Source organism: Equus asinus, chromosome 10 (genome assembly GCF_041296235.1).
Source record: "Equus asinus isolate D_3611 breed Donkey chromosome 10, EquAss-T2T_v2, whole genome shotgun sequence".
Classification (NCBI taxonomy): Eukaryota; Metazoa; Chordata; class Mammalia; order Perissodactyla; family Equidae; genus Equus; species Equus asinus.
This window is the reverse complement of record NC_091799.1, coordinates 65,785,289-65,812,501: the sequence shown is the minus strand read 5'-3', so window position 1 is coordinate 65,812,501 and position 27,213 is coordinate 65,785,289. Positions and strand designations below refer to the sequence as shown.

Genomic DNA, 27,213 nt, shown 5'->3' with positions numbered 1-27,213 from the left:
TATTTTAAATTTAAATTGTAACAGATTGTTCCTAATACCAACATCCTACTTTTGGTTTCTACCACATTTCACTGACTTTACAGATTCTCTTGGTGAAGGTCTTGGCAGTAACATAACATCCCAGACTCACTAGAAAAAAAAATTTTCTTAGTATTAACACTCCTGGAAAGAGTAATAAAAGTTAAAGAACTTGAAGGAAGACAGCCATAATGATTGAAGCTTTGTTTTTTCTCCCAAAAGCCCTATTCTGAAGAACTCAAGGAGGAAATCTGGAATGAAACAACAAACCAGAATGGAGAATGCTATGGAAGACAGAGAACAACCAACAGGCATCTATCCTTTATAAACAGGTCAAGACAAAAATATATCCATTCTACCAAAGTCTATCAACACCTAGGCCCTGACATGAGTAAATGTGCATAAACATACTTATATATACAACAAAATAAGAGTGTAACTTGAAGAAAAAGAGGACACTCCTTAATAAACAAAGCATTGACCCTGAAGAGAAGAGGTGAGGGGTTTACACATGTGTGAGGGTGACATCTCTATATTTCTGGCCTCATGTTTCCCATGTAGTGACTTTCACTAAAGTAACCCCACACACTGGGTTTCCTTCTCCAAATCCTTACTCATTCCTTCCTAGAGGAGAGAGGGTTATTTATCTGATTCATCAACACTCTTTAGAGTCATTGAACTTTTCCGCTGGTGAACAAATTAATCTGGTGAGCAAAAGATGAGAGTAAAACATGCAACATTTAATTAGATCAAACCTACAAGGCATCTGGTGTTGCCTGGGAAAGAAACAGGTGTTAATGGTGACATATTTCAAGCCTATTGCACAAATTCAGCAAGAGAACACCCACAATCCACACTCTACTATGACTACCACACCTACATCATGCTGGGAATCAGGAACTCTGGAGTGGTTGGGCTGAGAAATTAAATAGAGAACTGTTCTATTGTTTTCCTATGGAATTCCCGTATGTGTAGGTAAGTGTCCCAAAGGGAAGGTGAGTGTGTTTAGTTTAATCACTATGATTGACATTGCTGCCCATAGGGCAAGGTGATGATTGCTCAAAAAGAAATGGACGTTCAATACCAATAAGTTGATTGACAGGACAAATGGGTCAACCAAAAACCTATACATTTTTATTGTTCTTACTAGTTATATGTACTTATGTGTATGTATGAATATATAAATACGTAGAATATGTATCAACATATGCACATTCATCTTTATAACATATATACTCATTATATACATATATAATGGATAGAGTATATATAGAAAAATACACTATGGAAAATTTCAAACATACAAAAGCAAAGACAATGGTTTAGCGAATTCCCCATGTAATGTAACCCAGCTCAACAATTATCTACTCAGGGTCAATTGGTTTCTTCTATATTCCCATTTACTTCCCCTTCCCTCTTCCTGATTATTTGGAAACAAATCCCAGATGTGATGTTATCTCATTTGTAAATATTTCAGTGTTTGTCTCTAAAAGGCAAGCGCCCCTCTTTTAAATATAACCACAATACCATCATCATAATGCATTTAACTGATATTAATAACTATAGGATTTTTACTTAACCTTAATGTTATTTTGTATTACTTTTCTCCCAGACCAAAATCCAATTCAATAACACCAACATAATCACACCAAAATTCAATAACACCAACATAATCACTCAATTTCTTTCTTTATTATAGATATGATACATATAACAGGCTTAATGCTATCATCAACGATATGATTCTGAGAAACAATTTAAGACTTTTCCCCACAGTTCTCTTTGCGCTAAAGGGCTGTACTTTCAAATTACGGTATTTTATAGTCATTTGGAATAGTTCCTATATCAGTTCCACCAACTGGAAACACAGATTCATTTTATTTCATTTTGATTTTGATCTTTAAGGTTTGCTTTTTAAATTCTAGGTTTTTTTTAGTTACGTAAAATATTTACATAGTTCTGAACTCAAATCCACAAAACAACTGATACCCATGGAAGTTGAACTTCTATTTCTGTCGCTTCCATATGACTTCCTCTGTATTTAGATAACTCCATCATTATTATTATTATTATTATTATTATTATTATTTTGTAATTTAAAATAAATATGTAAGGATATCCTGGCGTAGTTAAATAGTAGAATACTGTCCACTCTTTTCTTCGTTCTGCTTTTCTTACTTAACAGTATATTCTAGAGAAGTCTCCACAGTAGTATATAGCTATATTAATCATTACTGTCAGAGGTGCATAAATTTCCATTGTGTTGATGTACCATAGTTTATTCCCTCTATCCACTACTGTTATGAGTGGAATTGTGCCCTCACAAAAAACATATGTTCAAGTCCTAACCCCAGATCCCTGTGAATGTGACTTTACTTAGAAATAGGGTCTTTGTAGACAAAATCAAGTTAAGAGGAGGTCATACTCATACATTAGGTGGACTCTAAGCTGATATGACCAGTGTCCTTCTAAGAAGAGGAGAGAGACATACGTGGAGAGGATGGCCATGTGACAAAGGAGGCAGAGATTGGATTGATGTATCTACAAGCCAAGGAACACCAGGGATGCTGACAAACACCAGAAGCTAGAAGATGCAAGGAAAGATTCCTCCCTACAGCTTTCAGAGGGAGTGCGGCCCTGGTAACACCTTGACTTCAGACTCCTAGCCTTCAGAACTGTGAGACAGTAAGTTTCTGCTGTTTTAAACCACCCGCTTTATGGTAACTTGTTGCAGCAACCCTGGGAAATCCACCCATTGATGACCATTTTGGTAGTTTCTCGTCTTCTGCTATTGCAAACAAGGCTGCCTGAAAAGCTTTGTAAATACGTTATAGTACTTTGGAAGGATTCTTAGAAATGGGGTTCCTGGTCAAGGAGTTAACGCATATGTAGTTTTGGAAGACAGTGCCAAATTCTCTTCCTTAGGGGTTTTACCATTTTGCATTGCCACCAACAATTTTAAAAAGTCTTATTTCCCCACACTTAAAGTTTTGCCAATGTTATAGGTGAAAAAGGATTTCTTAATGTAGTTTTAAAAATCATTGTCTTTCATTAGTAAAGTTTGAACGTATTTCCATATGGTTAACAGCCATTTGTATACTTTTTATGATGAACTCTCTGTTCGTTTACCTAGCCCATTTTTTAATGGGGATGAATATCTTCTTTCCCATATGTAGCAGCTATTTTTATACCAAGTTTATTAATCGTTTGAGTTATGTTGCAAATGTTTTTCCCAGTTTGTTATTTGTCCTTTTGCTTGCTTATAATGGGTTAATCATTTATCTATTGCCATCCTTAAAGTATTTTTTTAAACTTTTTTTATTGCAGACTTAAAGCATTTTTAAGCTCTTTATTTCTTGGCTTGAACAGCTTTAATCTGTAATCTTTTTTTCTTAGCTTGAAGAGTTTTGATCCATAATCAGTCCACGGGGAATACAGATACCTTAATTAAGGATAAAGGCTAACACAGAGCACTTTTTAGATGGTTTAAATTTTAAAAACCTTGTTGTGTATTATTGGTTCCATGCTTAAAGTTGATTTTGAGGAAGCCTGACACAATTCTAAGTTGTATGGCCCATCGCACTCAAGTTAGGTAAGTAAAGGGATCTTTGCTTGAATTAAAGCTTTCTCCTCAGTGTTCTGAAAGTGGATAGTGGATAGCAAGTGAGTAGAAAGTACCAGATTGCCTATTAGTAAGGAATGAATCAGCAGTTAGACATTTAAAAAATACACTCAGCTTTTAAAATGCATCCAGTTGACATTTAAACATACCATATACATACTTTAGAGATTCAACTTTTGTCATACACTAAAAATTTATTAAGTCCAGGACATATAAATCTATGTCTTCTTCCAAGTGAATTTGTCATCTAAAACTGATCTATTCCAGCCAGACCCTGAAGTAATTATCTCTACAGCCTTGAGCAAATGTGCTTCAGTTCCTCTCTCTGTAAGATGAAGTGGCTGGAATAAAATATTTCTAAAGCCCATTCCGACTCTGAAATGTATTATTAGTCTGCTGCTGTGGTAAGTATCTGATATCTTTCTTAGAATACCCTTGAACTAATTTTACATCATAATTAGAACTTTCAATTTGCACAAAAATCCATTTCGGCACCTCTTAGTTGAGAGATCCAAAAACTGAATTCACATTGCTCTGTCCTCCCGCTGCACTGCCCAATGAGCGACCCGTGTGCGTTTGGAATAGGCTGGCAGTTCCAGAGCGCGGGTGAGGGGAGGAGCACAGGGTGAACTCACTTCAGGGGCCTTGGTGTGTGTATTTATAGATATACATACTCATATCTATATATACCTGTGTCTGGCAGAAGTTCTCCTTCAGGATGAGCTGCGCAGTGCTGCTTTACTCCCTCTGGTGACAAGGAAGAGAGGAAAGAGTGGGAGAGCAGATTCTGCAGGCTTGTCCTGAGTTGACATTCTTATTGATAACTTCCTGTGCCCAATTTGGAGGCAAAACTTCAGTGAATGCTGCACACCCAGGACATTATACCCCTTCATGCCCTATTCTTTTCCTTTACACAAGTTATATTTAAAAATCACATATTTTATGTTTGCTCATATGTTTACTATTTACCTTTGGGAGTAGACTGCAAGTTCCATAAGGACAGGGAGCAGATATCACTTTATTTTAAAATAGCAAATATTTCATGAGTTTTTAATTTTAAATTCATTTTATTTTTAATTTATTATTTAATTTAATAATTATAGTACATTTAATAGACAATTTAATTGTAGTTGTTCTGCATTATTCCTGGGTTCCGTATTTCTGAATTCACCCACTTGCTGTGGTTTGTTGGGAAACCACACTGTAAACCAAATCATTGGAAACTGAGTGATACTCCCGGTGCTCAGCTTCGTTCACGGAGGTGCGCAGGCACAGAGTGCTGAAGCAGTTGGAGCCCCTGATGAAGCGGCCCCAGCTGAGGTCGAACAAGGAGACGCCTTCTTATTCCAGCTCTCACACCATGAGCAAGCATTCTTTTCAGGATTATTTGGTGCTATGTTTTTTGAATTTTTGTTCATTTTGTTGATAGTTTTGCTGTTTAAAATAGTCCCTGGGATTGCCTGGTGATTAGGTTTGAAGTGCTCTGCTTGGTGGCCCAGGTTTGCTTTCCAGGCATAGACCTATACCACACGTAGGTGGTCATGCTGTGGCAGCAACCCACATACAAAATAGAGGAAGACTGGCAAAGATGTTAGCTGAGGGACAATCTTCCTCAGGCAAAAAGAGGAAGATTGGCAACAGGTGTTAGCTCAGGGCCAATCTTCCTCACCAAGAAAAAAAAAGAGAGAGAGAAAACAATATATATTAAATAAGGTGTCTTTAAACAGAAACACACATAAAACAAAGCTATATATTGATTGGTTGATGAAAAGTGAATAGAGGCTCATGGGAACCTAACCCTATATTTTCCCTATGGGGCAATGACTCAGTATTTGATAATTTAGTGCTTGTGAAGATTTTTTAGAACTATGAATGGGACTTGAGTGTTTTTAAATTTAGTTATTTTTTTTAAAACATGAATATCTAAACTAATGAGTATCTATATCGGGCATATGGTTCATCGATAACAAATGTCAAATGAATGATTGAATGAATAATGATGATTGTGATCAGAATCATCATCTTGATAAAAGGACTTTTTAAGGTTAATTAATTAATTAATTAATTATTTTTAAAGATTGGCAGCTGAGCTAACAACTGTTGCCAATCTTCTTTTTTTTTCTGCTTTTTCTCCCCAAATGTCCCCCAATATGTAGTTGTATATTTTTTTAGTTGTAGGTCCTTCTGCTTGTGCTATGTGGGATGCTGCCTCAACATGGCCTGATGAGTGGTGCCATGTCAGCACCCAGGATCCGAACCCGTGAAACCCTGGGCCACCAAAGCATAGCTCGTGAACTTAACCATTTGGCCACAGGGCCAGCCTCTCATGTTAATTATTAACTGTGGTCAATAGTCACTAATTGGTGCGATGGATTGTGCCATGTGGAAAGAACCCATGTTATAGCTCCTCTCTAACCATTTACTGGCTGAATTGCCTCCAGCAAGTCCTTTAATATCCATGCCTCTGTTTCCTCATCCATGAACTAGTGATTATGAGACTCTTACTTTGCAAGACAGCCAAGGGGTTCTAGCCCAAAGCTTTTTTTTTTTTTTTTGAGGAATATTAGCCCTGAGCTAACATCTGCTGCCAATCCTCTTTTTCCTGAGGAAGATCAGCCTGAGCTAACATCCATGCCCATCTTCCTCTGTTTTATATGTGGGATGCCTACCACAGCATGGCTTGATAAGCAGTGTGTAGGTCCGCACCTGGGATCCAAACCGGCAAACCCCGGGCCACCAAAGTGGAACGTGCAAACTTAACTGCTGCACCACCGGGCCAGCCCCTCTAGCCCAAAGCTTTTTGTAAATTACTATGAAAGCACTACCCAGGTTAGTTAGGATTATTGATGACAAGATCGCAGATCTGGAAGTCAGAGGCCTGGGAACCAACTTGGGCTCAAGGAGAACTCACTGTAGGATGATGACTCACTTCTCTCACTCATCAATGTCTGTCTCAGAGCTCTTCTTCTGTAAAATGGTGTTAGACTGGATGATGTCCAAGGTTTTTTCTGGCAATAGTCTTCTGAGAGCCTATGTCATCATAGGCTTGAACTCTGAAGGGATTTGAAGGAAGTTGTGAATGAATCACAGTTTAATCTTACATCCAGGACAAGGATAATGCTAAGATCATGGTCCTGGTCCTTGAAATGATCTTGATTTTGCTCACGCCCTTGTAAACTGATTGTCTCCATGAGAAACTGTCTGTTAAACCTCTGTTACCATGACATTCTCTCCTCCAGGAGCTAAAGGTTAAGAGCACTGAAACTTGAGGTCTTCCCTGGAAGTCCAAAATGATGTTCCTGAGAATTAAGGGGTATTTGAGAGCTCTCAAGACTGGTGCCCAAGGGGATGACAAAATTAGGAAGTTAAAAATAAAATAAATATAGACTGCAGCACTAACCTGGTTTATTTTATTTGTATAAATAAAGTTACACAGATATAGGTCAAAATATTCATGTACATCAATAAACTATCTAAATTTTATGAAGCTTTACTCTGAAGGGACAGAAACTAGTTGAGGCATATAGATCAAGTCACCTGACTCCTGAGCTTTCATTTCTTCAGCAGTGAAATGGAGGTGACAAGACTCTGCCTTAGCCATCTCATAGTGCTGATCAACAAATAAGACATACACTTTCTAAGTTCATGGTGAATATGAGAATATCTAATAAGTACTATTTATTATAACCTGGTAGAAACTTAGTAAGTATTACATAACGGCAATGGTGTATGACTCTATCCCATACATATCAAATGCCAAAGGAAAAACTCTTGAAGTTTCATTTTGGTCCCTTGTTTAAGAAATTGACCAAGAAGAACTTAGGGAAAAGCAGCAATCTTTAAAATCTTAATACATTGTTTGATCAGAGTAAAACTGTTCTCTTTTGTTCTTCTATTAAAGCAATCAGTTCTTTTTTTTTTTTTTTTTTTTTTTTATTAATGTTATGATGGATTACAAGCTTGTGAAATTTCAGTTGTACATTTTTGTTAGTCATGTTGTGGGTACACCACTTCCCCCTCTGTACCCTCCCCCCACCCCCCCTTTTCCCTGGTAACCACCGATCAGATCTCCTTCTCAATATACTAATTTCCACCTATGAGTGGAGTCATATAGAGTTCGTCTTTCTCTGACTGACTTATTTCGCTTAACATAATGCCCTCGAGGTCCATCCACATTGTTGTGAATGGGCCAATTTCGTCTTTTTTTATGGCTGAGTAGTATTCCATTGTGTATATATACCACATCTTCTTTATCCAATCATCAGTTTCTGGGCATGTAGGCTGGTTCCACGTCTTGGCTATTGTAAATAATGCTGCGATGAACATAGGGGTGCAACGGACTCTTGAGATATCTGATATCAGGTTCTTAGGATAGATACCCAGTAATGGGATGGCTGGGTCATAGGGTATTTCTATTTTTAACTTTTTGAGAAATCTCCATACTGTTTTCCATAGTGGCTGTACCAGTTTGCATTCCCACCAACAGTGTATGAGGGTTCCTCTTTCTCCACAACCTCTCCAACATTTGTCGTTCTTGGTTTTGGATGTTTTTGCCAATCTAACGGGGGTAAGGTGATATCTTAGTGTAGTTTTGATTTGCATTTCCCTGATGATTAGCGATGATGAACATCTTTTCATGTGTCTATTGGCCATATTCATATCTTCTTTTGAGAAATGTCTGTTCATGTCCTCTGCCCATTTTTTGATCGGGTTGTTTGTTTTTTTGTTGTTAAGCAGTGTGAGTTCTTTGTATATTATGGAGATTAACCCTTTGTCGGATAAGTGGCTTGTAAATATTTTTTCCCAATTAGTGAGCTGTTTTTTTGTTTCAATTCTGTTTTCCCTTGCCTTGAAGAAGCTCTTTAGTCTGATGAAGTCCCATTTGTTTATTCTTTCTATTGTTTCCCTCAACTGAGGAGTTACAGTGTCCGAAAAGATTCTTTTGAAACTGATGTCAAAGAGTGTACTGCCTATATTCTCTTCCAAAAGACTTATTGTCTCAGGCCTAATCTTTAGGTCTTTGATCCATTTTGAGTTTATTTTGGTGTGTGGTGAAAAAGAATGGTCGATTTTCAATCTTTTGCATGTGGCTGTCCAGTTTTCCCAGCACCATTTGTTGAAAAGACTTTCTTTTCTCCATTGTAGGCCCTCTGCTCCTTTGTCGAAGATTAGCTGTCCATAGATGTGTGGTTTTATCTCTGGGCTTTCAATTCTGTTCCATTGATCTGTGCACCTGTTTTTGTACCAGTACCATGCTGTTTTGATCACTGTGGCTTTGTAGTATGTTTTGAAATCAGGGATTGTGATTCCGCCGGCTTTGTTTTTCTTGCTCAAGATTGCTTTAGCAATTCGTGGTCTTTTGTTCCCCCATATGAATTTTAGGATTGTTTGTTGAATTTCTGTGAAGAATGTTCTTGGGATTCTGATTGGGATAGCATTGAATCTGTATATTGCTTTGGGTAGTATGGACATTTTAACTATGTTTATTCTTCCAATCCATGTGCAAGGAATGTCTTTCCATCTCTTTATGTCATCGTCAATTTCTTTCAAGAAAGTCTTGTAGTTTTCATTGTATAGATCCTTCACTTCCTTGGTTAAGTTTATCCCAAGGTATTTTATTCTTTTTGTTGCGATTGTGAATGGGATAGAGTTCTTGAGTTCTTTTTCTGTTAGTTTATTGTTAGTGTATAGAAATGCTACTGATTTATGCACGTTAATTTTATACCCTGCTACTTTGCTGTAGTTGTTGATTATTTCTAATAGTTTTTCTGTGGATTCTTTGGGGTTTTCTATGTATAAGATCATGTCGTCTGCAAACAACGCGAGTTTTACTTCTTCGTTACCTATTTGGATTCCTTTTATTTTTTTTTCCTGCCGAATTGCTCTGGCCAGCACCTCCAGTACTATGTTGAATAGGAGTGGTGAAAGTGGGCACCCTTGTCTTGTTCCTGTCCTCAGAGGGATGGCTTTCAGCTTTTGTCCATTGAGTATGATGTTGGCTGTGGGTCTATCATATATGGCCTTTATTATGTTGAGGTACTTTCCTTCTATACCCATTTTACTGAGGGTTTTTATCATAAATGGGTGTTGGATCTTGTCGAATGCTTTCTCTGCGTCTATTGAGATGATCATGTGGTTTTTGTTTTTCATTTTGTTGATGTAGTGTATCACGTTGATTGACTTGCGGATGTTGAACCATCCCTGTGTCCCTGGTATAAATCCCACTTGATCATGGTGTATAATCTTTTTGATGTATTGCTGTAATCGGTTTGCCAAAATTTTGTTGAGGATTTTTGCATCTATGTTCATCAGTGATATCGGCCTGTAGTTCTCCTTCTTTGTGTTGTCCTTGTCAGGTTTGGGGATCAGAGTGATGTTGGCTTCATAGAATGTGTTAGGGAGTTCTCCATCTTTCTCAATTTTCTGGAACAGTTTGAGGAGAATAGGTATTAAGTCTTCTTTGAATGTTTGGTAGAATTCTCCAGAGAAGCCGTCTGGTCCTGGACTCTTGTTTTTGGGGAGGTTTTTGATTACCGTTTCTATTTCCTTACTTGTGATTGGTCTATTCAGATTCTCCATTTCTTCCTGATTCAGTTTGGGGAGATTGTAGGAGTCTAGGAATTTGTCCATTTCTTCCAAGTTGTTCAATTTGTTGGCATATAGTTTTTCATAGTATTCTCTTATGATCTCTTGTATTTCATTGATATCTGTTGTGATTTCTCCTCTCTCATTCCTGATTTTATTAATTTGCGCTTTCTCTCTTCTTTTCTTGGTGAGTCTGGCTAGGGGTTTGTCAATTTTGTTAATTCTTTCGAAGAACCAACTCTTTGTTTCATTGATCCTTTCTATTGTCTTTTTTGTTTCAATATCGTTTATTTCTGCTCTTATTTTTATTATTTCCCTCCTTCTACTGACTCTGGGCTTTGTTTGTTCTTCTTTTTCTAGTTCTGTTAGGTGTCGTTTGAGGTTGCTTACGTGAGCTTTTTCTTGTTTAGTGAGGTGAGCCTGTATTGCGATGAATTTCCCTCTTAGGACTGCTTTTGCTGCATCCCAAATGATTTGGTATGTCGTGTTCTCATTTTCATTTGTCTCCAGATAATATTTGATTTCTTCTTTAATTTCTTCAATGATCCATTGTTTGTTGAGAAGCGTGTTGTTTAGTCTCCACATTTTTGCACCTTTCTCTGCTTTTTTCTTGTAGTTGATTTCTAGTTTAATAGCGTTATGATCAGAAAAGATGCTTGATATTATTTCAACTCTCTTGTATTTATTGATGTTTGCTTTGGTTCCCAAAATATGGTCAATCCTTGAGAATGTTCCATGTGCACTTGAGAAGAATGTGTAACCTGCTGTTTTTGGATGAAGTGTTCTATATATATCTATTAAGTCCATCTGGTCTAATTTTTCATTTAATTCTATTATTTCCTTGTTGATTTTCTGTCTGGATGTTCTGTCCATTGGTGTTAATGGTGTGTTGAGGTCCCCTACTATTATTGTATTGTTGTTGATGTCTTCTTTTAGTTCTATTAAGAGTTGCTTTACAAATTTTGGTGCTCCTGTGTTGGGTGCGTATATATTTATAAGTGTTATGTCTTCTTGGTGGAGAGTCCCTTTTATCATTATATACTGTCCCTCGTTATCTTTCTTTATCTGTTTTGCTTTGAAATCTACCTTGTCTGATATTAGTATAGCGACACCTGCTTTCTTTTGTTCATTATTAGCTTGGAGTATTGTTCTCCATCCCTTCACTCTGAGTCTGTGTTTGTCTTTGGGGCTGAGGTGTGTTTCCTGGAGGCAGCATATTGTTGGATCTTGTTCTTTGATCCATCCTGCCACTCTGTGTCTTTTGATTGGGGAGTTCAATCCATTTACATTTAGAGTGATTATTGAGACGTGGGGGCCTACCACTCCCATTTTGTATCTTGTTTTCCGGTTTTCTTCAGTTTCCTTTGTTTCTCGTCCCATGGTTTAATCTGTTCTGATGTAGAGCTACTACTCTCTGTTGTTGTCCTTCTACTTATCTCCTCTGCTCTTGGTTTTGTAGCCCCTTTCCTTTTTTGGATTTTTCAGGAATGAGGGTTTTCCTGAGGATTTCCTGAAGAGGAGGTTTTGTGGCAATGAACTCCCTTAATTTTTGTTTGTCTGGGAAAGTTTTTATTTCTCCATCGTATTTGAAGGATATTTTCGCTGGGTAGAGAATTCTCGGCTGTAGATTTTTGTCCTTCAGATTTTTGAATATATCATTCCACTCTCTTCTAGCCTGTAAAGTTTCTGCTGAGAAATCTGCTGATAGCCTGATGGGGGTTCCTTTGTAGGTTAGTTTCTTTTGCCTGGCTGTCCTTAATATTTTCTCCTTGTCGTTGACTTTTGCTAGCTTCACTACTATATGCCGTGGAGTTGGTCTTCTTGCATTGATAAAGTTTGGAGATCTATTGGCTTCTGTCACCTGAAGATCCATCTCCCTCACCAGATTTGGGAAGTTCTCAGCCATTATTTCTTTGAATAGGTTTTCTGCCCCTTTCTCCTTCTCTTCTCCCTCTGGTATACCTATAATCCTTACGTTGCATCTCCTAATTGTGTCTGATAATTCTCGGAGAGTTTCTTCATTTCTTTTAAGTCTTGCTTCTCTCTCCTCCTCTGCCTGCAACAATTCTATATTGCCATCTTCCAAATTGCTAATTCTTTCCTCCATATTATCGGCCCTACTGTTCAGAGCATCTAGATTTTTCTTAATCTCCTCTATTGTGTTCTTCATTTCCAATATTTCTGTTTGGTTCTTCTTTATCGTATCAAACTCTTTTGTGACATAGCTCCTGAACTCGTTGAGTTGTCGGTCAGAATTCTCTCTTAACTCATTGAGAATCTTAATGATGGCTGTTTTGAAGTCATCGTCATTTAGGTTATACATCTCATTTTCTTTGGGATTGTTTTCTGTGTATTTGTTGCTTTCTTTCTGTTCTGGAGATTTAATGTATTTTTTCATATTGCTTGATGTTGTTGATTTGTGCCTCCGCATGGAGATAGAGTTTAGTTGCTCCTTTCACTTGTTTCAGCTGCTGCGGTGGGAGGAGCAGCTGTTTATATTTCACCAACCAGGAACCCTGTCCGTAGTTGCTAACTGGGCCTGGGCCCCTCTTCGTAGCCACAGTGGCCCTTTGGATTCCCTCCTCTGCCGTGGGGGCCGTCACAGGGGGGGCTTCAGGCTGCAGGTGCCTACTGTTGCAGCCCACCTAGATGTGCTCTCTCCTTGGGGTCTGCAACGGTGTTATGGGCTTTTCCAGCAGCCAGGGGTGGGATCACTTATATTTGTCGCTCCGTTGCTGTCGGCACCCACCAAATCTCACTTGTCCTCTATAGGTCGCAGGAGAGCTATTGGCATCTTCTACAGTCTGTGGTTAGTACACCTAGTTATGCTGCTTTTGCCCTGGGGTCTTCCAGCCTTGTGGCTGGCGGCTGGGTGCCTTCTACTGGTGCTGTGCAGAGGCTTTCCCTAAGGCTGCTGTGAGCCTGTAGGGTTTCCCCCTAGGCTACTAAGCTGGGTCTCTGGAACTCTCTCCAGCCCCAGTCCTCTCCGAGATCTCCGGCAATCCCTAGACCCACGGGGCGGGCAATGGCAGCTGGGGGTCGCCCCGCCCTCAGGGCTTCTCTCCTGGCCTCTCCCGGAGCCGTGAATGCTGGGCGTGGCCCCTCTGCCAATGGCAGACAGGGAGTTTTGTCTGCTGCCCGGCGGAGCTCCGGTGCTTCCCCTCCGGGTCGCAGAACCGGCCTTTGAAAATTCCCCCGGCCCGGTCCTCTCCGAGATCTCCGGCAATCCCTAGCCCCACGGGGCGGGCAACGGCAGCTGGGGGTCGCCCCGCCCTCAGGGCTTCTCTCCTGGCCTCTCCCGGAGCCGTGAATGCTCAGCGTGGCCCCTCTGCTAACGGCAGACAGAGAGTTTTGTCTGCTGCCCGGGCGGAGCTCCGGCGCTTCCCCTCCGGGTCGCAGAACCGGCCTTTGAAAGTTCCCCCCGCCCCGGTCCTCTCCGAGATCTCCGGCAATCCCTAGTCCCACGGGGCGGGCAACGGCAGCTGGGAGATCTCCGTGCCCTCCGTGTCTCTCTCTGGGACCCTCCGGGCGCCCCGAGCACCAGGCTGGATGCCCCCGCCAATGGCCCAATCAGTTCTTTTTAATGACCCAGAAATGATGGCTGCAACAATGAAAATCTCATGTATATGGATTCTGATATTGAATATTCCTAGACAAACTAAATAGAAAAATTAATTATCCAGAGAATTACTGAGTATCAAAATAAACTATTATCTATGTATACGTATGGTCTGAAATGGACTTTTAGTCCTGAATAATGAACTCACACTTACAAAGCCAAGTGCTACAGAGATTTGTGTATAAATTTGACATCTGCCTCATTAGACATGCAATTGGCCAAACAGCAGAGATGCTGGTAGCTAAGGGCATATTCATATTAATTAAAATAATTTTGGCAAATCTCTTTAGCAGGAAGCCAATAAATAGTATTAATACAAAGCTATATACTTAATCCAGATAAACAAGTTCATTTTCTGGTGATAAGTATTCTATTTGGTTGCTGAAATGTTCTGGCTCTTGCTATTCCTTTCTTTGGCTTCAAGGCTATTCCTTCTACTTGTATAACTGTCATAGTGAGAAACAAGGCTCTTTCAAATCTCCGAATGGCTTATTCCTAAAGTCATTTTCCAGTAGCAGTGTGATGACTCATCCATATGCAATAACCTTGCAAATGTCATCCAACAGGAGCCCTAGAACTTTTATTTAAATTGATAAAAACGTCGAGAAGTCCATGCATAACTCAAAGAAACCTTGGTTTTCTGCTTGCTGCCAAAACTAACTTTGCTTTCAGGTTTTTTCTTTTAATAGTGACACTGAGTAAAATTAAAAATAATAATAGGAACAGAAAAATATCTTCGAATATCCATTAAAGGAAAATTAGCATATTCTGTGACCAATCACAGCTCCCAAATAGTCTGAAATATATTTCTGTATTTAATTTTTAGTGAAAGGGTTATTTATACAAGGGCATTAACATAGGGGATTTAGTGAAGAAAAATAATAATCCCGAGGGTGTTCTTAGGCTCTTCCTACACCAAGTCTAATATTTTTAAATCTGGCTCTGCCGCTGACTTACTCCATGATTTTGCTAAGTCACTTAACTCAGTGTCATCAATTTCAAGGTTCTTTCAAGCCCTAAATCTATGATTCTACAATGAAAATAGCATCTAGAATTATAGTCAATTTCAATTAGTAGTAAGGTTGGGGGAGAGAAGGAAAGCATTTCTGGTAAACCGTAAATAACTTTTACAAGCTTAAAATATCCTATTCCCTAACAACCAAGTTAATTATGAAATTTTAGTAGAGATTCTAGTTAAAAATAATATACTACACATGTAATATTTTAGTATTTTAGTGATGCTATATGATGGTCTGTTGGGTTCTATTTTATGCCGTTTAACAAAAATGGGCATCTGTTGTAGATAAGTAAATACTTATGCCAGAAATATGGACAATCTTGGCAATGTGGCCAATGATCTGGAACAGCTGGGCAGATGTGTTCTTTGTGGTTCATTATCTTAGCAGAGGATGCAGATTCTTGCCAAATGTTTCAATTTGAGTATCAGTCCTGAAGACAGACAGAGTAAAACAAATGGATGCAAACACAGCTTTGGGATATAACTACGTGGCATTATAAATTACAGAAAAATTAAATTCTTGCATGAAGTTGGGAATAGTAGTGTCAAGAAGCAATTCTCTATGGGATCCATGAGAGTCCCCAAATTTGCTCTCGTCCATTTGCTACTGAAACTCGGCCCCTGGCACAATGGAGAGTTCTTGCTGCTGGCACCATTGCCTTGTGTCTTGACAACTGTGGCTGTCTCAGACTCCCCTGGGTCTCTGGAAAGGAGCCCCAACTTGACCACACTCCAGGGGACTGTGGCCTTTTCTGTCACTTTGAGGTGCAAATGAAGCCCGATACTCCACTGCAGGTGTGGATTTTGGCTTCCCCATCAGAGGGACCAGATCAGTTAGACACTGGATATGAGAAAATTCTACCTCATAAATGCAACTCCCTTCCTCTCCCTGTTGGACTATTGGAAGATACAGATGCTTCCAATTATCATGACAGCACTTCACTGTCTAGAGTCTAGAAGTCCTTGGGACAGGAATAACACCTAGTCTATTTTCACATTCCCTATTGTTTAGCACAGTGTTTTCCATATAAAAGACACTCAAGAAATATTTGCTTGCTGAATGAACATATAATGTAATATTTTTCCTCTTCCTCATTTAGACTCTGTTGATGTGACCAGATTAAAACTCTTCTGTGTAAAGCGATCACATGTTGCTAATGATCCTCATGGTATCTCAGCCTGGTGGTGTGTGATTCAATACAAGATAAGACGGAGAAAAAGCAAGTTAGACTGACAAAGCTAACTTGATATATCCATAGTCCTGTCTTAGACTAGAACTGTGACAGACCTAATCTTTGAGGGAATTAATGAGAGGTTTTAAATGATTTTTGAAAGACTTAATTTTCTCCCCTCACCACTAACTTCTCATTCTTTGATAAAGGACACTTACCCTTTACTCCCCACCCCAATACCCTGAGATCTCTTTCACTTGTCAGTATGAAGGGAATTTCTGCCCCGTCTGTACTTGTGTCTGGTTTTAGGGTGATTGTTACCCTCCACTGAAGCTACCAGCTCCTCTGACTTGTACAGCATCAAGTGGAACACCCACTGTTCCTCCTGGTTGCCATCACCGTTTAAGATTTGAGTTCTCCTCTCTTCTCTCTCCCAATATCGCTGTCACTTCTTTGGCAGAACTTCACAAAAATGCGTTCCTCAGCACCGTGGGCTCTGTGCCCAAGCCTCTTCACAAGTGTTTCATTTCTCTCCTCTACCCCAGCAATGTCTTCGCATGCTCAAATCCCAGACTTTGGAATTACTAATAACTGTGCCTCCTGCAAAGTCTTGATTTCAACCGCCCCCTCCTCCACTAACCAGCATTTCTTGTCTTCCCAACTAACTTATTCTAGCCTGACAACTGAAGCGTTTCTTCAAACCCATTAGGCCCTCAATCCATGTATTCATTGTTGACGCCTCCCAGGAGGTCATCGCTTTCCTTCTTACCCAACTGAGATTTCTCATAGTCTCTTACTAGCTCCTTGCTCTTCTCTGTTGTGTTTGCCTGTAAAAGTTTTAACCCTACTCAAATTTAAGTTTTCAATGATTTCCCACTTGTACCTGTGTGGACGAACATGGCTAGAGAAAATCACACAACCATGATGACAAATTTATGATCACAAATCCCAAGAGAACTCCAACATTGCCAGGCAGCCCTGCTCTCATGGCCCCATCAGTTCCCAATGCCCTCCAACCACACTCCCGAAATCTTTGAGAAGATCATTTCACCTCTTCTCAAACCACTTCCTCTTACACTTTAGGCAAACACACCCACACTAGCAGCAGACAAAACACAAGTTCAAAGATAAAATTAATAATAATTTCAAGATTGTGACAGCAGAGCATCATGCGAAGGGTGGGTCCCTTCTGAACACAGGGTCTGTGTGACTGTGGTGGTTGCAGGCCCATGAAGCTGGCCCTGATTACAGTCACACCACAGGAGAGAGGGTAGGGAAGTCTAGTGCCACTGCAGGAGCTGGCAGTGCAGATGCCATCTGTTATGTGTGTTCTGCATGTTGGTACATAGTGCAATTCACTTGAGCCCAGTTAAGTGTGTTTACAGACAATACTACACAGTTGTAACTAAATTAATCACCACAGACAACTGGAAATTTAAGATAATACTAATAATGCAAGCCCAGGAAGGGATAGGGAGCAGAAAATGGCAGAGCTGGCGCCAAAATCATGTATCAACTACTGTGATTTCATAAGCAGATAATCAAAATTTCAAAAATAATAAAGGGACTATTTTAAATATGGATTTATACATACAATATAAATTATGTTGTTAACCATGAACTTTAACCTAAGTGTATTTTGTGCATTTACAAATTAAATAATGATAATACAGTATTCATATACCTGTATTGGAATTGTATGCTCAATTTTTTTATTACTAGGGATGTGTAATGTCTTTATTTCATTAATGTCTATAACCAGATAGAATTATAGATGAGACAGGGACACAAGCAGAGCATACTCTAGGAAACCGGAATTCTTACGTGTCAACTAATTTAGTCAATAACCTCCATAACGTAACATTGTACTTAATACATATAAAAGATTAAGAAGTACTGTGGACACGTGTGAATGAACTATTCGTTTGCTAAGAAATTTCCCTCTGAAACTATCTTTATCAAGTAGCCAACTTGTTTATACTTGAATACCTGGATTAATGGGGAACTCACTACCTATGAAGACAGCCTCATTGTTAAAACGTTATCACACACACACCATGGTATACACACATATGGAGAAAGGGAGGGAAAAGAATAATCTCAGTGGGTATACAGTGCATAATGTACATAAACTTTTTTCCTCCCCAAATATGTTGAGAGTTTGGTTCAAATAATCAATGTCCCCTCTAAGTCTTACTTAGTGGAAATAGCAGGCTTAGAACCTTGAGAACAGAGGCAAAACGCGCAAGTGGTGGGAAGGATAGAGTTGCATTCTACCAAATAGATAGACAGACAGACAGATAGATAGATAGATAGATAAACTGAACAGTGTGCATTGTGTGGTTTTATTAATTTTTGAATTTTAATGAGCCTTGATCTATGTCTTTATGCAATAAGCTCTCTTGATTACCACAAATATGCTCCCTAGTGATGCCTAGGATAACTTGCATAGGGTAGATGCTCCTGATGCATCGTTTCCAAAGGGTTCCTGGCATAGGACTCTGAAAGTTCTCCTGGAACCTGCCTAGAAGAACAGGAGTTTAGCCCTAGGGAAGCCCTCACACAGCCTGCAAGCATGTGTTTCTCAGGTGTAGAAAACACGCAAAGAGCCCCAGGAACCTGTGTGAGAACCATCCGTGGGCCAGGCAAGCACAGTGAGGACAACTCTAGCCAGGTGGGCTGGAGAGAGAATTCCTTCTGTGAGTGTTGCTCTAGAGCTCAGGATGTCAAGTTTAACGACAGCAGTTGATTTTCAAAAATCAACCGTGGTTTCTTTCAGTCATAAATCGTTAATTGAAAACCCATCTTTTTTATGACAGGATTTATCCTAATTATAAACTAATCCCTGTTCCTGTGCTGCCTTCCTCTCAGGATGCCACTGTCCATAGATGGAGGCAATCTAATTATGGTCCTCAGCAGCCCTGGGCTGGGGGATCATGGCATCCTGCAGATGAGGAAACTGAGCAGGACTTGTGACTCCAGCCAGGAAGGGGACTTTTGTGTTAGCAGATCTGCTGCTCACACCATGAATCCTCTGAATCCTGGGCACTATTGGAACTCCTAATACAGTGAATGTCTGAAGAAATTTACACGGCAACAGGTACCATGCCTCCCTCTCAGGGCGCACTTCTCTATTTAATTTTCACCACATATAGGTGCCTCTGATTTATATTTCTAAAGCTATAGTTTCTCTTAGGAATAAAAATATATCCTGTTAAATGAACTGAGGCTATTTTTCTTTTGGGAAAACTAAGTTATTTTTTTTAATATCAGGGAGCTGTTACTATAATAATCACTTCTATTTTTGTTTTCTGTTTTTTCCCTTACAACAGCAGGCAGAGGATTAAATTCAGTTATCATAGAGATGCAAATCAAAATGGCAATTATCTATATTTTTTTCTATGTCTCTTTATCTTTCCTAGAGGGTGGAATTATTTTCCTACATTGTACATGTTTTCCCCACATTCTTTTTAAAGAGTTAACATACATGTCCTTGTTCATCTTTTTTTTTGGTAGGAGGGGCAAATTCATGAAAATAAACCTATCGGTGATTCATTTTTCCTAACTGGAGGTCACACAGACCTTCCACTGTGGCCCGTCTAAAGGAAGTGAAGTTGTTCCTCATCATAAACACTCTTTGTTCTTCTTTAGCTCCCTCCCGCACCACACGAGAACTGAAATAGTTGGGATTCACTGAAAGGTAACCAGGAAGTTTTCACAAGGCACCTGGTGGCCCAGTCTTTACTCTGAGAGATGGGTTTTTCAAGTCTGGAGTTGGCTGAATATAAGAAAAGTAGAATCAGATTCCAGTATCAGTTAAGTTTATCATAAGGTGCTTCCTGGCTACTGTGCAAATTGACTTAAATCAAGGAAGCGAGCAACCAAAAGCGAACAAAAATTGCATTTCTAGAAGGCTGGCCCCGTTGCCCAGTGGTTAGGTTTGCGTGCTCTGCTTTGGTGGCCCAGGGTTTTGCCAGTTCGAATCCTGGGCATAGATGTGGCACTGCTCATCGGGCCATGTTGAGGCAGTGTTCCACAGGCCACAACTAGAAGGACCCACAACTAAAAAATATACAACTATGTACTGGGGGGATTTGGGGAGAAAAAGAAAAAAAAAAAGATTGGCAACAGTTGTTAGTTCGGGTGCCGATCTTTAAAAAAAAAAAATTGCATTTCCAAGCAAAGAATATATTCACAGCTGAAGAAATGGTTGAGTTGTTTGAATGGTATTTCAAATCTCAAAATAGCACAAGAGAATGTGTGGAACTCAAGCTATCCCCAAATCTCTATAGGTTGATGGCAAATTTGCCTGTGATATCACCAAGATCCTTGAGCCCTGTCAGCCTGCAGTGTCATGGGGATAGGATAGGGGTAGGGCTCAGGAAGAGAGAGAACCACAGTATCGTAAAACTGGCTTCTAAACCATTTTCTGAGACCACTCAACTGGGCAAGCTGGTCTCTGGAAGAGGACATAGACTTGGAAATAGTTCCAGAGTTTCAATCTCAGCTTTCCCATTTGTTAGCACTGTGACTTTAGACCAGTTAACCCTGGCCTCAGGTTCTTATCCACTATATGGGAGTCATAAAGCGTACCTTAGAGAATTTAGACAATTACACTTTTCTTATGATACATATCACGTCTCTTCCACAGTCTTATTTAGTGGAAACAGCATGTTTAAAAGCCATGAGAACAGAGGCAAGAAGGCAAAAGGCACAAGCAGTGGGGACGGATAGAGTCACATTCTATCAAAATAAATACCTTTTCAGGGAATCACACATTCGGGGTGTTTAATAAGAGTTGGTTTCTATACAGGTAATCTGACAAGCAAATCTAACCAACGAAATAAAGCTGCAACATACTTCCTAGTTGTGATTTAATCTGTTGAGGTTACTAAAATTTAGAGCTAGAATATTTCGTAAAGCACATCTAATTCAAACTCTTTATTTGACAGGTAGAAAAAAGCAATTATCAGGCAGAAGAAGTGGTTTTCACAGGATTACAGCTCCTAAGTGGTAGCACCAACACCAGATCCCACATTTCCTGACTCTAAACTCGCCCTTTCTCCCACCACATCATGCCTATGGCAACACAGGGAGAAAACTGAGTCAACACTCATTAAATATTGTTTTTAGAATTATGGCCTTTTATGTTGCTGGAAGCCACACAGCCAATTTAAGGAAAACATGTATTCATATAAAAACACCCGTGGATTAGACTATCTAATTTTCTGACCCTAGGTTTTCAAATTCCTGCTAGGGTCTATTTATTCGTTTGTCCATTTAAGGGACTAACCGTTTTTCAACAGTTTATTTCTCTAAGCCTAAATTCCCACCTCTCATCATACTGCTCCTGGATATAAAGAAGGAGGTACGGTGTTCCCTTTTTGGTACTTTTGGCAACAGGCCTCACGATGTCAAATAATGACCTAATAGCTATTGTGAGCTTCTTAGAGTCTGATTGATCGATTCGAGTCTGCAGTAATTAATTCTGAGTAACTATCTTTTATTCCTGCTTCAGCCTTTTCCTCCTCCATTTGTCCAGCCCTCCAGTTTCAAACCCCAATGGATTTGCCTTTACAACTTGAATCAACTTTTTTATGTGTTTAATTTTTTGACCCAGATGACTAGGTAAAAGCCTTTTAAACAATCAGCCAAAAGCTCCAGGCCCAACTTCCTGTGAGCTTCCTTTAATCATACATCCTCTGGACTCATTAAATTTTATCTGTGACAAAAAGACACTGCCCAGCATTTCCTCTCCAGTTGAGGCTTTGGCCAAAGACCATCCAAAGAACTAATACTTTTGAGTCTGGGCCAAGCTGCAGACTCGGCAGCAAAGCCGTGGCAAGGACAGAGAGCTGAGGAGTCCTGGGGTCACCGTGGCTTTCTCCAGCAGGAAGCTGGGGCTCCTGTGACGACATGGACACAAGATTTCTAAGATGGGAACGCTGAACCGGAGCTGTGTGAAGGACACAGATAGTGTCACAAACACTTAAAGGGCTCCGCTCTACCTCTGGCAGCCTCGGCTGAGGTACAAGTGTGCTTGGAAATTCTAAGCATTTGAGACATTGGTAAACTCAAGCCAATGAATATTTGCCAGTTTTCCTCCCATTCATCTCTCTTCATTCACATTGTCATGCTTTCTTCTGAAATGGATTTTGACACACATGTTGGAAACAAGTGGGTAGAGAAAAAAAGACTCTCAGATTCATTGAGTATCCATCGACCAGACTGCAGGGTTTTGGTGTTTGCCTTGACCTTGGGCCCACTCTGTACATCTATACCTCTGGGATTGGTAAGGAAGCACGCAGTGTGTGACTGTCATCTACCTGGAGGCAGCTTTCTGCAATAAAGGGTCTCGTTCACTGTATGCTTTTTGTGAAAGTAAGGTAGTGATAAGCAAGTATTCTACTCTAGTGACACATTCTGGCTTGTAACTATATCTGATTTTATCTGAGAGGACTCTAGCAAGATTTACCTATTTGGTATAAGCTGAGTATGTGGCTCTTCCTTTTGAGAATATCAGGCCTATATAGGAGTGAGTTAGAAGTGTCTCTTTCTCTTTCTGTAGAGATATAGTATTTTACATAAAGATAGTACAACTACAGAGTGAATCCTGCTGGATATTTCTTCCTAGCATATTCTATAGTCCAGGAAACTTCAAACCTCCATTTGAGAAGTACAGACTATTAGCTGGTTTGACGCATCATTTTATTTCAGTGTTTATTACTGAGCATACCCAAGATTATAATAACAATAAAGCTATTATTTCTCTAAAACAAAGAAACATTCTAAACAAAACAAAGAATCATTTTGCAGTCCTTAAATCACAGACAGCACCTTTTGTGCATATCTATTTGCTCATTAATACTCTGATCAAAGGAGTATCTCTCGGACAATGAGAAAGTATATAAATTTAATGAAATTTCCTGTTATTTCTGATACGAATTCTTTTTCTGGAGAAGGAGGGATAGAGGGCAGCCAGAGAGAAAAAGCATTGACTGAAAAGACTAGAGTCATGCTGATAATTTATTCAGAGAAGCCACAAAGGGGTCTACCTGGTTGAGGTGAAAAATCAGAAGTAGAAGGAGGTGGATTGTGAGATCTCATAGTTGATAAGAGACTGACCAGTATTTTTGGGCATAGTGGACATTTTGCTGTCAGTGTCAGTGCCAAATTTTTCCTGCCCAGCATCCCTTGATTCTCAAAATTTGGATCTATGCAGTTCCAGAAGTTGACTGTAGTTCTACTCCAGGGAAGTGTCATCTGATGGACTAAACCAATCGAAGCATTCTGTCCCCTAGCTTGGAGTGACTGAACCAGTACTGAGCAGGTGACCTCAACTGCCCTGGAACTTTTCCTGGGAATGCTGAGTCAAGGGTAATCTTTTTCCACTGCAGACGCAACTGATTAAGATGTAGCTCAGAGAGCTGTTGGCAGCCGTCTCAGGACCATGAGGTGAGGTCCTGCCCAAATAACATGACACAGAAGAATTGGAGCTGGAAAGGAGGAAAAAAACTGAGTATTTGTTCCGTATTTTAAGCCACTAGATTAAGTATCGCTTGAAAACAGCCCTCTTGGAGACTCTTTGAACCCATGAATCAATAAATACCCTTTTGGCTTATGTCAGTTTTATACGTTCTCTGATTCCTGCAGCTGAAGGCATCCTAATAAACCGTCGAGTAAGTCTGTATAATAACCCTGAATCCTGTCCCACATCCCCAACTCTGACTTCTTCCTTCGTTACTGTCTTGACAGTGCAGAGACAGCCAGCTGCCAGAACCCAGCTGGTTAGAATCCTTCCCAGAGGTCGGTGCTCCGTGGAGAACAGAGGCCCTGCCCAGAGATCATCATGGATCTGTTCACAATCTGCTGCTGCAGAAATAGCAGCCATATCAATGTACTCATGTCCCTGGGGCTGGACAGACTGATGGGCCCATCTGCAGGGCAGGAACAGCCGGAAGAGAAAATTGAACAAGAAACTAATGAAGAGCTGGAGGAGAACCAGGAAACAGAGGATTTGGAAATAACGTGAATTTCAAAAGAACAAGTCCAGTTACTCAATAGGGACGGAAAACCTATTGGAAACTTTGCGAAGAACAGTCCAACTTCCCAAGCAAAGAGTGTGTCCATACCTTAAAGAAATCACAACTGGGCTGCTACATCTGTTCACATTGGGACTTCCATCCTGCCCCCCTCACAGGGGTCTAAGGAATACGTGGGAAGCCTGTGGAAAGTTCCGCATGCCTCTCCCGTTTGCCCCTTCCTGGCATGTGAACAGAAGAGCAAGATCCAATGTTAACAGAGCAGGGGTCAACCATAGTCTTCAGGGAGCCCCATGGGTAGACTTGCTGAAACTTTGAGCACCAGTGCCTTCCTCTTTCCCCTCCAAGGCCCTCAAGGTATTTCCCAATCTGCTCTTCACCACCATAAAATGAAGTAACATAATTAACTCAATTCCAAAGTACTATTATCCAAATCAGTATATTGTGACTTTGAGTTATCAGGAAATTCAATAATTTGCTCCACTTATTTTTCCAAGGAAATACTTGACTTTTTTCTTAAAAAATCTTTGTCAATCTTAGGACATAAGAAAGATCGTAACTTTTAAATGTTCTGAAGTGAAGAATGTATGTAACCAGTAAAGAATAGGAATGAAATGTATACTTAAAAACTAGAAGAGGGGGAAAAGTGGCATAGAAAAGTTGATTAATTTAGTAAAAGGCAGGAAAGGAGAAAATCAATGACACAAAATAAGATGAAAATAATTAAATATCTCAGTAATTATAATCATGAATCAGTTACACTCACCAGTTAAAAGACAGGGGTTGTAAAAATTAGGTTTTAATAAATTCAGCCCTATACCACTTACAAAATACACACTTAAAATGTAATAACAAAGAAAGACCAAAAGTAGAAAAATAAATAAAAAACATAGCAGACAATTGCTAAGAAATACTATTAACACCAAGATAGACTTTAAGGAAGAAACATTGTCAGGGGTAGAGACACTTGTTACATAAACATAAATGAAACAAGTTGTCAAGAAAGCATAATAGTCTTGAATGTACGTACATTGAACAGCTATCCTCAAGATACATAAAGCAAAATTTGAGATTATTACAAAGAAAACTGGATAAATCTCCGTAATAATGGGAGAGTTTAAACATATCTCTTAGAAATGATAGATTTAACAGGCAAAGAATTAAGCTTACTGAAAACTTAACAAATTCAATTAGCAAACTTCGTCTTATGCACATAATGCTTACAGTTAGAGAATACACAATATTTTCAAGCACATGTTGAACAGTTATACTCTGAGTGGAGCCATCCTTATCTTTCTAATAGTTTCCCAATTGTTAATGTTCCTCTAGTTGGTTTTCTCTGAAGTGGAAGCATAGACTGGATGTCATGACAGCTGCATAATTTCATTATGTTAATAGCTGAGCCGTGGGACTCCTAGTAAAGGGCTGAGACGGAGGGACAGTGGGCAGAAAATCAGTTTTGTGAGGTTCTTTTGCACAAGAAGAACATGTTTTTACTTAGACTGTCTATTTCTTTGATTCAATGGAGATCATCAGGGGCTAAGCTAACTCCCCTCCCCAACAAAGCCACTCAGTGCTTCTTCTGTCTATTGAGACTCTCTTGGGACCAATCCATTCATCTGCCCCTTGCTAAAGTCTGACAATCCCTGATCTATAGCTGACATTTGCAATGTAGCATCTGCTATTGCAAGGTTTCGTGAACAGAATCAACAAGTTTCTGCCTGCTGGTTCCCAAATCTAGCTGCACATTAGAATTGTCTGGAAAGCTTCTAAAATATAGATTTCTGGCCCCTACAAATGATGTTCTAAAGCAAAATCTCTTGGGGATTAGCTATAGAAATCTGATTCTTAAAAGCTCCCAGGTTGCTCTGATGCTGGTGGTCAGCTGAGCAGCATTTGAGAACTCCAGCTTTAGCCAAAGGGCCCAAACTTGAGAGAAAACATCAGTTTTCATTCTAACTCTGTAGCTACCTGCTGCTGTAATAATTTCCTTAACCTTCCATGTGTTTTCCAACCTGTGGCACATTTTCTAAATTTGGAAATTGATGTGTAATTATACCCGTGGCTCACCAACCAACCCCACTGAGTTTTTTGAAGGATTAATTAGATAGGTTAGAACTGCCAACCTAAAACACAAAAATACTAAACTTTTTATGAGAAAATTTCCTCTTTTTCTGCTAAGTCAATGTTTTTGTTTTTCTTGGATTTTTAGAATGATAAAAAGAAGTAAACAAGCTGCCCATGACAGGTTTTAGGTCAAGGCTTAACCCCAACTTGCTCATTCTAAAGCAGAAATGATATGGTTTATGGGGTAAGATGTCTGCCAAGGAAGGGTGAAGAATCTACATAATGACTGCTTATCTGTGTAGTCTGCTTTCTAATATATGTGTATATGATATATATAGTCTGTTATCTGGTATATACATGAGTGTGTGTGTGTGTGTGTATACATATATACATATATATGTATATATATATATATATATATACCAGAAATGCACATACTGTATGGAACATATATAATTTGAAGAAACTTGGATGGCAGAGGCTGGTTATAATGTGTCTTTTCTGCAGTGGGAAAATTCAAAGATTTAATCATCTGCATAAAGATTTAACAACACGATAAAATTAGATGTGTCTTTTATATAAGATGTCACTTGGAATGATTGGTTTCCCTAATCTTAACCTTTCAGGTTGCAAAATGGTATAACTCCTAAGGGAGATAATAGCACGATTTCTCACCTGTCAATGTTACCTCATATCCACTTTGCTCACAGTTATGCTCTGGGAAGGACAAGGGAGTGAAAGAATGAAACGCAGTAAGATAAAGAGGACTATAGCTACCTGGTGCTAAGGAAAGGAACAAATCGGGAGATATCAAGGAAGAGGTGGATCATTCTGGGCTATGACCTTATGCAGAAGAGTGCCTAGGCTTACAAAGATTGCAATTACCGGAGGGTGAATTGTCCCAAACAGCAAAGGATTACAGGGTTCTGGCTGAGGATGTTATTCACATGCTATCAGGCAATAACACATTTCACAGTGACATCTTTCAAAAAGTAGATATAGGTAGAAAGCTCTTCACCGCTTTTAGGATGCAGTGCATGAGGACAGATGCCAGCCCCAGAAGGAGTTCT

General features: G+C 39.6%; 1 long non-coding RNA gene across 1 annotated transcript; it reads left to right on the top strand.

The window, feature by feature from the left end:
• Nucleotides 1–212: 212 nt before the first annotated feature.
• Nucleotides 213–24,940, top strand: LOC139046408 (uncharacterized). The gene is made up of 3 exons (XR_011506468.1): nucleotides 213–350; nucleotides 2,455–2,703; nucleotides 23,790–24,940. It is a non-coding gene; the product is annotated as an uncharacterized lncRNA (long non-coding RNA).
• Nucleotides 24,941–27,213: the final 2,273 nt, after the last annotated feature.